This window comes from Orycteropus afer, unplaced genomic scaffold, assembly GCF_000298275.1.
Source record: "Orycteropus afer afer isolate SDZICR_OR568_19922 unplaced genomic scaffold, OryAfe1.0 scaffold00667, whole genome shotgun sequence".
NCBI lineage: Eukaryota > Metazoa > Chordata > Mammalia > Tubulidentata > Orycteropodidae > Orycteropus > Orycteropus afer.
In genome coordinates this window covers 914,078-923,748 of record NW_006922254.1, presented here as the reverse complement: position 1 = coordinate 923,748, position 9,671 = coordinate 914,078, and the positions used below count along the sequence as shown (strand labels likewise).

The 9,671-nt window shown below is 40.3% G+C and overlaps 1 non-coding gene across 1 annotated transcript; it reads right to left on the bottom strand.

The window, feature by feature from the left end:
- Positions 1 to 3,371: 3,371 nt before the first annotated feature.
- On the bottom strand, positions 3,372 to 3,476 carry LOC122151697. Its single transcript, XR_006164260.1, has one exon. It is a non-coding gene; the product is annotated as a U6 spliceosomal RNA (small nuclear RNA).
- Positions 3,477 to 9,671: the final 6,195 nt, after the last annotated feature.

The following is a 9,671-nucleotide window of genomic DNA, read 5'->3' as shown; positions in this document are numbered from 1 at the left end:
TGCAACAGCTCCCCTCCCACTTCCTCCCCATAGCTACCTCTTTCCCAATGTCCATCCCTTCATACACTCCTGCCCCCTGAGCTGTCTCCCTGTGCATAAGCAGCCCTTCTTTCTCCCATGATTGTTCTTTCCAAGGAGTGTATCTACTCGAGGTAAATGTTTAACTCATATGCCTGTATTTTGTTTGGCTGAAAACCACAGGTGTGGGTTCAATCCCAGACCTGAAGGGCAGCTAGGGACCATAGTCTCAGTGGTTCTACCAGGCTCTATCAGATCAGTAAACCTGGTCCCCACTTTTTTTTTTTCTCCAAATGATTTTGAGTTTTGTTCCTCATTGTTCTCCCTCTCTATCAAGGATCTCCTACATAGATCCCCTTCCAAGTGGATAACAGTGGTAGCTAGGCACCATCTAGTTCTTCTGGTCTCATAGTTGTATAGGCTGCAGATCAGATGGTGTACCAGTCACTGGGACTAATTATTTTATTTCTTGTATTTTTAATGACCTCTTGCTTTTTTCAAGGATGATGCTCTCGATGTCATCCCACAATTCTGGTTTTTGGTCATTGGTGTCCAATGCATCAAATCTATTCTTTAGATGGTCTTTAAATTCAGGAGGGATATACTCAAGGTCATATTTTGGCTCTTGTGGACTTGTTCAAATTGTCAACAACTACAAGTTGAACTTGCATATGAGCAGTTGATGGTCTGTTCCACAATCAGCTCCTGACCTGGCTTTGGCTGAAGATATTGAGCTTCTCCACCACCTCTTGCCACAGATGTAGTCAATCTGATTCTGATGTACTTCATGTGGCAAAGTCCATGTGTATAGCTGACATGTGTGTTGTTGAAAAAAGTATCTGCAATGAATAAGTCATTGGTCTTGCAAAGTTCTATCATGCGATCTCCAGTGCTGTTTCTGTCACCAAGGCCAAATTTTCCAACTACCGGTGATTCTGCTTTGTTTCCAACTTTTGCATTCTAATCACCAGTGATAAGAAAACATCTTGATTGCATGTTTGGTCAATTTCAGGCTACAGAAGTTGATAAAAATCTTCACTTTCCTCATCTTTGGCTTTGGTGGTTGGTGAGTAAATTTGAATTTGAATAATAGTAGTATTAACCGGTCTTCCTTGTAAGTGTATGGATACTATCCTATCACTCACAGCATTGTATTTCAGGACAGATTTTAAAACATCCTTTGTGATGATGATTGCCATGCCATTCCTCTTCAATTTGTCATTCACAGCATACTAGATCATAAGGTTATCTGATTCAAAATGCCCAAAACCTGTCCATTGCAGCTCACTAATTCCTAGGATATCAATCTTCATGTGTTCCTTTTCATTTTTGACAACTTCCAATTTCCCTAGATTCATACTTTGTACATTCCATGTTCTGATTATTAATGGATGTTTGCAGCTATTTCTCTTCAATTTGAGTCGTGCCATGTCAGCACATGGAGGTCCTGAAAGACTTACTTTATCCATATCATTAGGGTTGGTTCTACTCTGATGAGGCAGCTCTTTTCCAGTCCTATTTTGAGTGCCTTCTGACCCAAGGGGCTGGTCTTCCTTCACTTTGTCAGACAATGTTTCTGAGCTATTCATAAAGTTGCCCAGTAATGTATCAGACAGTATTTCTCTGTTATTCATAAGGTTTTCCCTAGCCAGTTTTTGAGAAGTGGATGGCCTCCTCCTTCTTCCTAGTCTGTCTTAGTGTGTAAGCTGCATTGAAACCTGTGCCCCATGTACAATTATGCTGGTGTCTGAAACACCAGTGGTAGAGCCTCAAGTGTCACAGCAACATACAAGCCCCACAGGATGACAAAATGACAGACAAGTTTGTCTTCATTAGCTGTTGGAAACCTCTGCGCCCTCCCCTTACCTGATTCCTACCTGGAACCTGCCCCTTTGTGGTCTCTGGCTGCTCCCTCCCTTTCCTGGCTCTAGGGGGCTTGGGGCCTAGCCTTGCCTCCCTCCCCTTTACATGGATATCCTACCACTCCAGAGGTTCCTGGCCTCTCCTGCTCCCTCTCTTTCCTGGCTCTAGGGGCTTGGGGCCTAGCCTTGCCTCCCACCCTTTTTTACCTGGATATCCTGCCAATCTGAAAGTCCACAGCCTCTCCTGCTCCCTCCCTTTCCTGGATCTAGGGGACTTGGGGCTTAGCCTTGCCTCTCAGCCCTTTTTACCTGGATATCCTGCTGCTCCAGAGGTCCACAGCCTCTCCTGCTCCCTCCATTTTCTGGCTCTAGGGGCTTGGGGCCTAGCCTTACCTCTCACCACATTTTACCTGGATATCCTCCCCATTTTACCTGGATATCCTCACCCATTGGAGGGCCAAGAAACATCAGAGAGACTTGATTTGCCCTGTGGATTTTCAAGGTTTAGAGCTAAAATCAAGGGAAAGCATCCTTGGGAGGATGCCCTTGTTTAAGAAGATGCCCTTGTTTAATAGCTGTCTAAATGTGAGTTCCCAGGCCCTCAACATGCTTGTTAGAGAATTAGCTCAAACATGGATTGTTCAAACTGATGGGTTGTGCTCTTGTCACAAAAATTAAAAAAAAAAAAAAATAGAAGATGTAGAATCTACTATTTTATTTCAATATTGAAAGGGCACTTTAAAAATATATTTCCAAATTTAAAAAAAAAACAACTAGTTTTATATTACTCTAAACCAAACTCACTGCCATTGAGTAAATCCAACTCCTAGTTATCCCCATTGGGTTTCCAAGGCTATAAGTCATTATGGATGCAGATTGCCTTGTCTTTATTCCATTGAGCAGCTGGTATGTTTGAACCAATGACCTTTTGGTTGGCAGCCCAATGCCTTAACTGCACCACCAGAGCTGCTTATTTTATTCAACTAGACAACTTAATATGTGGAGCCAGGGAATGGCTTGAACTATAAAGTAACTTTAAATCCTCTGAGGTGTGTTTCAATGGTGTTCTCCGTGCTTGTGTTCCTTGACACAGTCATTTGAAGTAGGTCAAAATGATCAAACTCTAAGAATTTACATATGATAAATGCTCAGTAAATGCTTAATGAATTGAAATGCATCAACTTCTCCTTATTTTGAAGGGCAGGAAGCTGAAACAAAGGCATCCTAAAGTGTACTTTTAATGGAATGGGCTGTCATCTTAGGTGCTGCTGTCCCTGCCTTGTGACCTCACATAAGTGACTCAATTCTGCACCCTGTCTCCCCCATCATTCACCTGGGGAGAAGGACTGAAAATGTTTTACAATCTGAAATTTTCTGGGAGAAGATTAGTGTATAAATTCAAAGTGATATGGTGGCTGTATTTTTGTTGTTGTTGTCATTGTGTTATGATTTAAATATTATAAAGACATAGTGTTTTTTGTTTTTGTTTTTTTAAATATGGAATGCTTCACAAATTTGCATGTCATACTTGCTCAGGAGCCACACTAATCTTCACTGTATCGTTCCAATTTTAGTATATGTGCTACCGAAGAAAACGCTAAAGACATACAGTCTTAAACTATAAGGACACCTTCTGGAAAAAGGAGAAAGCAGGCACTGTATGGATAGTTTTATGGTATAGGGGACTTATTTAACTTATTTATCTAGGCTCACAAATTTGGAAGACAGCTATACCACCAACTGATTGGAAGAGGTCCATATTTATGCTCATTCCAAAAGAAGGTGATTAAACAGAATGTGGAAATTATCAAACAATCTCAGTAATATCATATGCAAATAAAAATTTGCTGGAAATAATTCAAAAATAGTTGTAGCAGTATACTGACAGGAACTTCCAGAAATGGAAGCTCTATTCAGAAAAGGATGTGGAATGAGGGATATCATTGCTGATGTCTCAAAGCAAAGAATACCAGAAAGATGTTTGCCTGGGTTTTATTGACTATGCAAAGGTATTCAACTCTGTGGATCATAAGAAATTATGATTGTGAGGAATTGTGAATTCATATGAAATTATGATTATGATTGTGAGGAATGGGAATTCCAGAGCACTTAACTGTGCTCGTGAGGAACCTGTATACAGACCAAGAGGCAGTCATTCAAACAACTGAGTTTAAAATCAGGAAGGGCATGTGTCAGGATTGTATCCTTTCACCATACTTATCCAATCTCTATGCTGAGCAAATAATCTGAAAAGCTGGACTATATGAAGAACACAGCATCAGAATTGGAGGAAGACTCATTAATAACTTACATTATCTGGATAACACAATCCTGCTTGCTAAAAGTGAAGAGGACTTGAAGCACATACTGATGAAGATCAAAGACTACAATATGGAGTACACCTCAATATAAAGAAAACAAAGATCCTCACAACTGGACCAATAAGCAATGTCATTGTTCTGGATACCTAGTGCTGCTCTGACAGAAATATACCACAAATCGGATGGTCTTAACAAACAGGAGTTTATTCTTACCATTTGGAGGCTTTAAGTCCAAGTTCAAGTGCCAGCCTCTAGGGGATGGGTGAAAGCCCCTCAACCTTGGGGCCCAGCTCTGTCTCCTGCTCCCAGCTCACTGGAGCTAGAGGCATTTCTTCACTCAGACAGCTGCTAGCTGCTGAGGCTGACAAACCCAAGGTTGACAGGTAAAAAGACACAGTCCTGATGTTACCAAACCACATGGCAGGGCATTAATGTAAGTCCATTTTAAGTCTCAAGGTTAGCAAAGCATGGCAGGCTGCTGAACAATGACATGGCTACATGCAGGGTCCAAGCATGCCATAAGCTAGAGACCATTCCCAAGGCTTCTCTTTATATACAAGAAGCAGACCACATCCCAAAGGCAGCTACTCAGCTGCTTGTGGTAGATCCCACCATGGAGTTGATTGCCATTCTCATCATGGGGAATAACTACCACCAGCTGCCCAGCCACTCAACCAGGCCCAGCCAAGTTGACACACAAACATAATTACCACAGTCATGATAAATGGAGAAAAGATTGAAGTTGTCAAAGATTTCATACTACTTGTATCCATAGTCAACATCCATGGAACCAGCAGTCAAGAAACCAGATATCATATTGCACTAGACAAATCTGCAAAAGACCTCTTTAAAGTGTTGAAAAGCAAAGATATCATGTTGAAGACTTAGGTCCATCTAACCCAAGCTATGGCTTTTCAATTGCCTCATATGCATGTGAAAGCTGGAAAATGAATAAGGAAGAACAAAGAAGAATGACTGTGAATTGTGGTGTTGTTGAAGAATACTGAAAATATCATGGATTGCCAGAAGAATGAAAAAAATCTATCCTGGAGCAAGTACTGCTGGAATGTTCCTTAGAAGCAAGAATGGCCAGACTTCATGTCACCTATTTAATCATGTGCTCAGAAAGGACCAGTCTCTGGAGGTGGATATTATGTGTGGTAAAGCATAGGGTCAGAGAAAAAGGGGAAGACCCTCAACAAAATGGATTGACACAGTGGCTGCAACAATGGGCTCAAGCATAGCAAGGATTGGAGGATGGCATAAGACTGGGCAGTGTGTTGTTCTGTTGTACATCATACTGCTATGAGTCAGAAATGACTCAATGACACCTAATAACAATAACAACAAGGTAGAAAAGATGATGATGATGGTGATGGTGATGGTAATAAAACCTAACACTTAGTAAGCACTTCTTGTGTGCTAGACATTATCCTAAGTGTTTTACATGTATTAGCTCATTTGATCCTCATACAACATATGTATAAGATACATACTATTGTTATCCACATTTTGCAGGGGAGGAAAAAGACTCAGAGAGGCTAATATGTGTCAAACTGTCTGGAAAATGGCAAGAAATTAATGTGTTACTTTCCATTCCTTTCCCTTTCTTAACCAGACAGGGGTTTTTGGATACTTTCTTCCTCATTCCCACTCCCTCACCCCTACTCAAGATGGATTGTCAACCATCTTGATGAATGTGATTCGTGAAGTTATTGGAGAATACTCTCCTTTCTGGAAGTCACTCAGCTGTGGGACATGTCAGATTTTGCAGGTCTTCCCACACAGTCTTTCCAGGTCTAATTGGACTTTGCCTGGGGCTGTTTTGGCTAAGGTCAGATGTTATATCTTCTACCCTAGGATGAATTTCTATGCAGTAAGGAGTTAAAATCTATGATCTTATAATTAACTTCAGCTACCATGGTCCCATAACTTCACCGATGACCTAATTTTTTTCTGTATTTTGTTTTAATTAAATGAAATGTGCTTATCATAACAAGAAAGTCAAATTGTTTGCAAAAAGCATAATTTGGGTATTTTAAGTGAGGTTTGGGTTAGAGAAGCAATGACCCATGTTTTCTCCTTTGTAACATCCTAGGGCAATATTTAGCACAAGGATCTTTACAAATAACAGCTACTTAGTGGATATTGTCAAAGCCCAAAGAGTTTCAAATGGGTATATTAAAAAGTCATAATATAAAACAAAATAGTCCCTGAGTTGCATTTCTCCTCCTTGAAAAAAATAGAAGTGATAGTTACCTGTCAGTTCACAGTATTTTGAAGACTAAAATTCATAATATCCCAATATGATTCACTGCAGTGGCTGTAATGAAGGGCTCAGGTATGGCAAGGATTATTAGGATGGATGGCACACAACCAGTGTTTCACTCTGTTGTACATAGAGTCACTATGAGTTGGTGCTGACTTAATGGCACCTATCAACAACATACAGCACTGTGTTGAATACGAGTGATGCAAAAGACTATTACATATATTAGATATTATATTTGATACATATCTATATCAATACATTGTTGTTGTTAGGTGCTGTCCAGCCAGATCCAACTCACAGCAACTGTCTATGTGAACATTAAGGTATGGAAAAGTTTAACTACTTGTAACATAAAGCAAAGCTGAAGTCAGGATTTCAAGCTTGGATGAGGAATTGTTTGTTGAAGGTGTCTATAAAGAATGTTTACTCAGCTTGGTCTAAAAAGTATGGCCTGCTCAATCTCGTCCCTGGAAATAAGTCCAGGAAATAAGATTAAAATTGATAAAGTTAAAGCAGAGCCTATTGCTATCTCACAACTCTGTAACCAAGGTGAAGTAAACACCAATTAACCAAGTCTCTGTTATGATTTCCTGACTTCCTCCAAATTAGACTTCACTCACTGAAATATTTTTTCATTCCTGTTGACTCTTTGTAAATCCATAAAAGCATAAGCTTGTTACCCTATGAAAATGGTAAAGGTAGGTGATAGCTGTAACTGAACATTGACTTAATTATCCTTGACACCAAACCAGGAAAAAAAAAAAAAACACCTATGCTATCAAGTCAATTCCAACTCATAGAGATGCTCTTCGGGTTTCTGAGGCAGTAACTCTTTATGGAAGTAGATTTCCCAGTCTTCCTTCCATGGGGGCAGACAGGACTGGCAGCTGGAACAGGTAAGGAGGGCAGTGACAGAAAACCAGAGGAATTGTGGGATGACATCAAGAATATCATCCACAAAGAAAGCAAAATGTCATTAAAAAGACAGGAAAGGAAGAAAAGACCAAAACAGATGTCAGAAGAGACTCTGAAACTTGCCCTTGAAAGGAGAGTAGCTAAAGTAAGTGGAAGAAATGACAAGATAAAAGAGCTGAACAGATGATTTCAAAGAGCAGCTCAAGAAGACAGTCAATTATTATAATGAAATGTACAAAGACATGGAGTTGGAAAGCCAAAAGGGAAGAACATGCTTGGCCTTTCTCAAGCTGAAAGAACTGAAGAGAAAATTTAAGCCTTGAGTTGCAATATTGAAAGATTCTATGGGCAATATATTGAATGATGCAGGAAACAGCAAAAGAAGATGAAAGGAATACACAGAGTCACTGTACCAAAAAGAATTGGTTGATGTTCATCCATTTCAGGACATGGCATATGATCAAGAACCAATAGTATTGAAGGAAGAAGTCAAAGCTGCACTGAGGGAAGTGGTGAAAAACAAGGCTTCAGGAATTGACAGGATATCCATTGATATGTTTCAATAAATGGATGCCACACTAGAGGCACTCACTTGGCTATGCCAGGAGATTTGGGAGACAGCTACCTGGCCAACTGACTGGAAGAGATCCATATTTGTACCCATTCCAAAGAAAGGTAATCTCATAGAATGTGGAAATTATTAAACAATGTCATTAATATTGCACACCAGTAAAATCTTACTGAAGATAATTCAAAAATGGTTGCAGCAGTATATTAACAAAGAACTTCCAGAAATACAAGATGGATTCAGAAGAGGAAGTGGAATGAAGGATATCATTGCTGATATTGATGGATCTTGGTTCAAAGCAAAGAATACCAGAAAGATGTTTACTTGTGTTTTATTGACTATGCAAAAGCATTTGATTGTGTACATCATAACGAATTATGGATAACATTGAGAAGAATGGGAATTCCAGAACACTTAATTGTGCTTATGAGGAACTTGGACATAGACCAGGAGGCTATTGTTCAAACAGAACAAGGGGACACTGCATGGTTTAAAATCAAGAAGGGAGTGCATCAAGGTTGTATCCTTTCACCATACTTACTCAATCTCTATGCTGAAAAAATAATCCAAGAAGCTGGACTATATGAAGAAGAATGTGGCATCAGGATTTGAGGAAGACTCATAGCAACCTACATTATGCAAACAACAAACTTTGCTCACTGAAAGTGAGAATGACTTGAAACACTTTCTGATGATGATTGAAGACCCCAGTCTGCAGTATGGATTACACCTCAATATAAAGAAAACAAAATTCCTCACAACAGGACCAATAAGCAGCATCATGATAAATGGAGAAAAGATTGAAGTTGTCATGACTTCATATTACTTGGTTCTACAATCAACACCAATGGAAGCAGCAGTCAAGATATCAGACATCATATAGCATTGGGCAAATCTGCTGCAAAGGACCTCTTTCAAGTGGTGAAGAGCAAAGATGTTTCCTTGAAGGCTAAATTGCACTTGACATAAGCTGTTTGGGTTACCTAGTGCTGCTCTGATAAGAATATACCGCAAATGAGATGGCTTGAATAAACAGGAGTTTATTCTCTCACAATTTGGGAGGCTGGAAGTCCAAGTTCCAAGTGCCAGGCTCTAGGGGCTGTGTGAAAGCCCCTCGAACTTGGGTTTCAGCTCTGCCTCTTCCTCCCAGGCCAATGAAGTTAGAGGCATCTCTTCACTCAGGCAGCTACTGGCTGCTGAGGCTAACAAGCCCAAGGTCAACAAATAAAATGCCACAGTCCTGATGTTACCAAACCATATGGCAGGCCATTAATTCAAGTCCATTGAAAGTCCCAAGGTGAGCAGAGCATGGCAAGCTGCTGAACAATGACACAGCTACAAGCAGGGTTCAAGTGTGCCATAAGTTAGAGACCATTCCCAAAGTTGTTTCTTATATACAGGAAGCAGGCCACATCCCTAAAGCAGCTATTCAACTGTTTGTGGTAGGTCCCACGATGGAATTGATTGCCAGTCTCATCATGGGGAATAACTTCCACCAGCTGCCCAGCCACTCAACCAGGCCCAGCCAAGTTGACACACAAACTTAACCACCACACAAGCCATGGTATTTTCAACCATCTCATATGCATGTGAGAACTGGACAATGAAAAAGGAAGACCAAAGAAGAGTGGATGCTTTTGTTGTGGTGTTGGCAAAGAATGCTGAAAGTACCATGGACTGCTAAAAGAACTAACAAATCCATCCTGGAAGAAGTG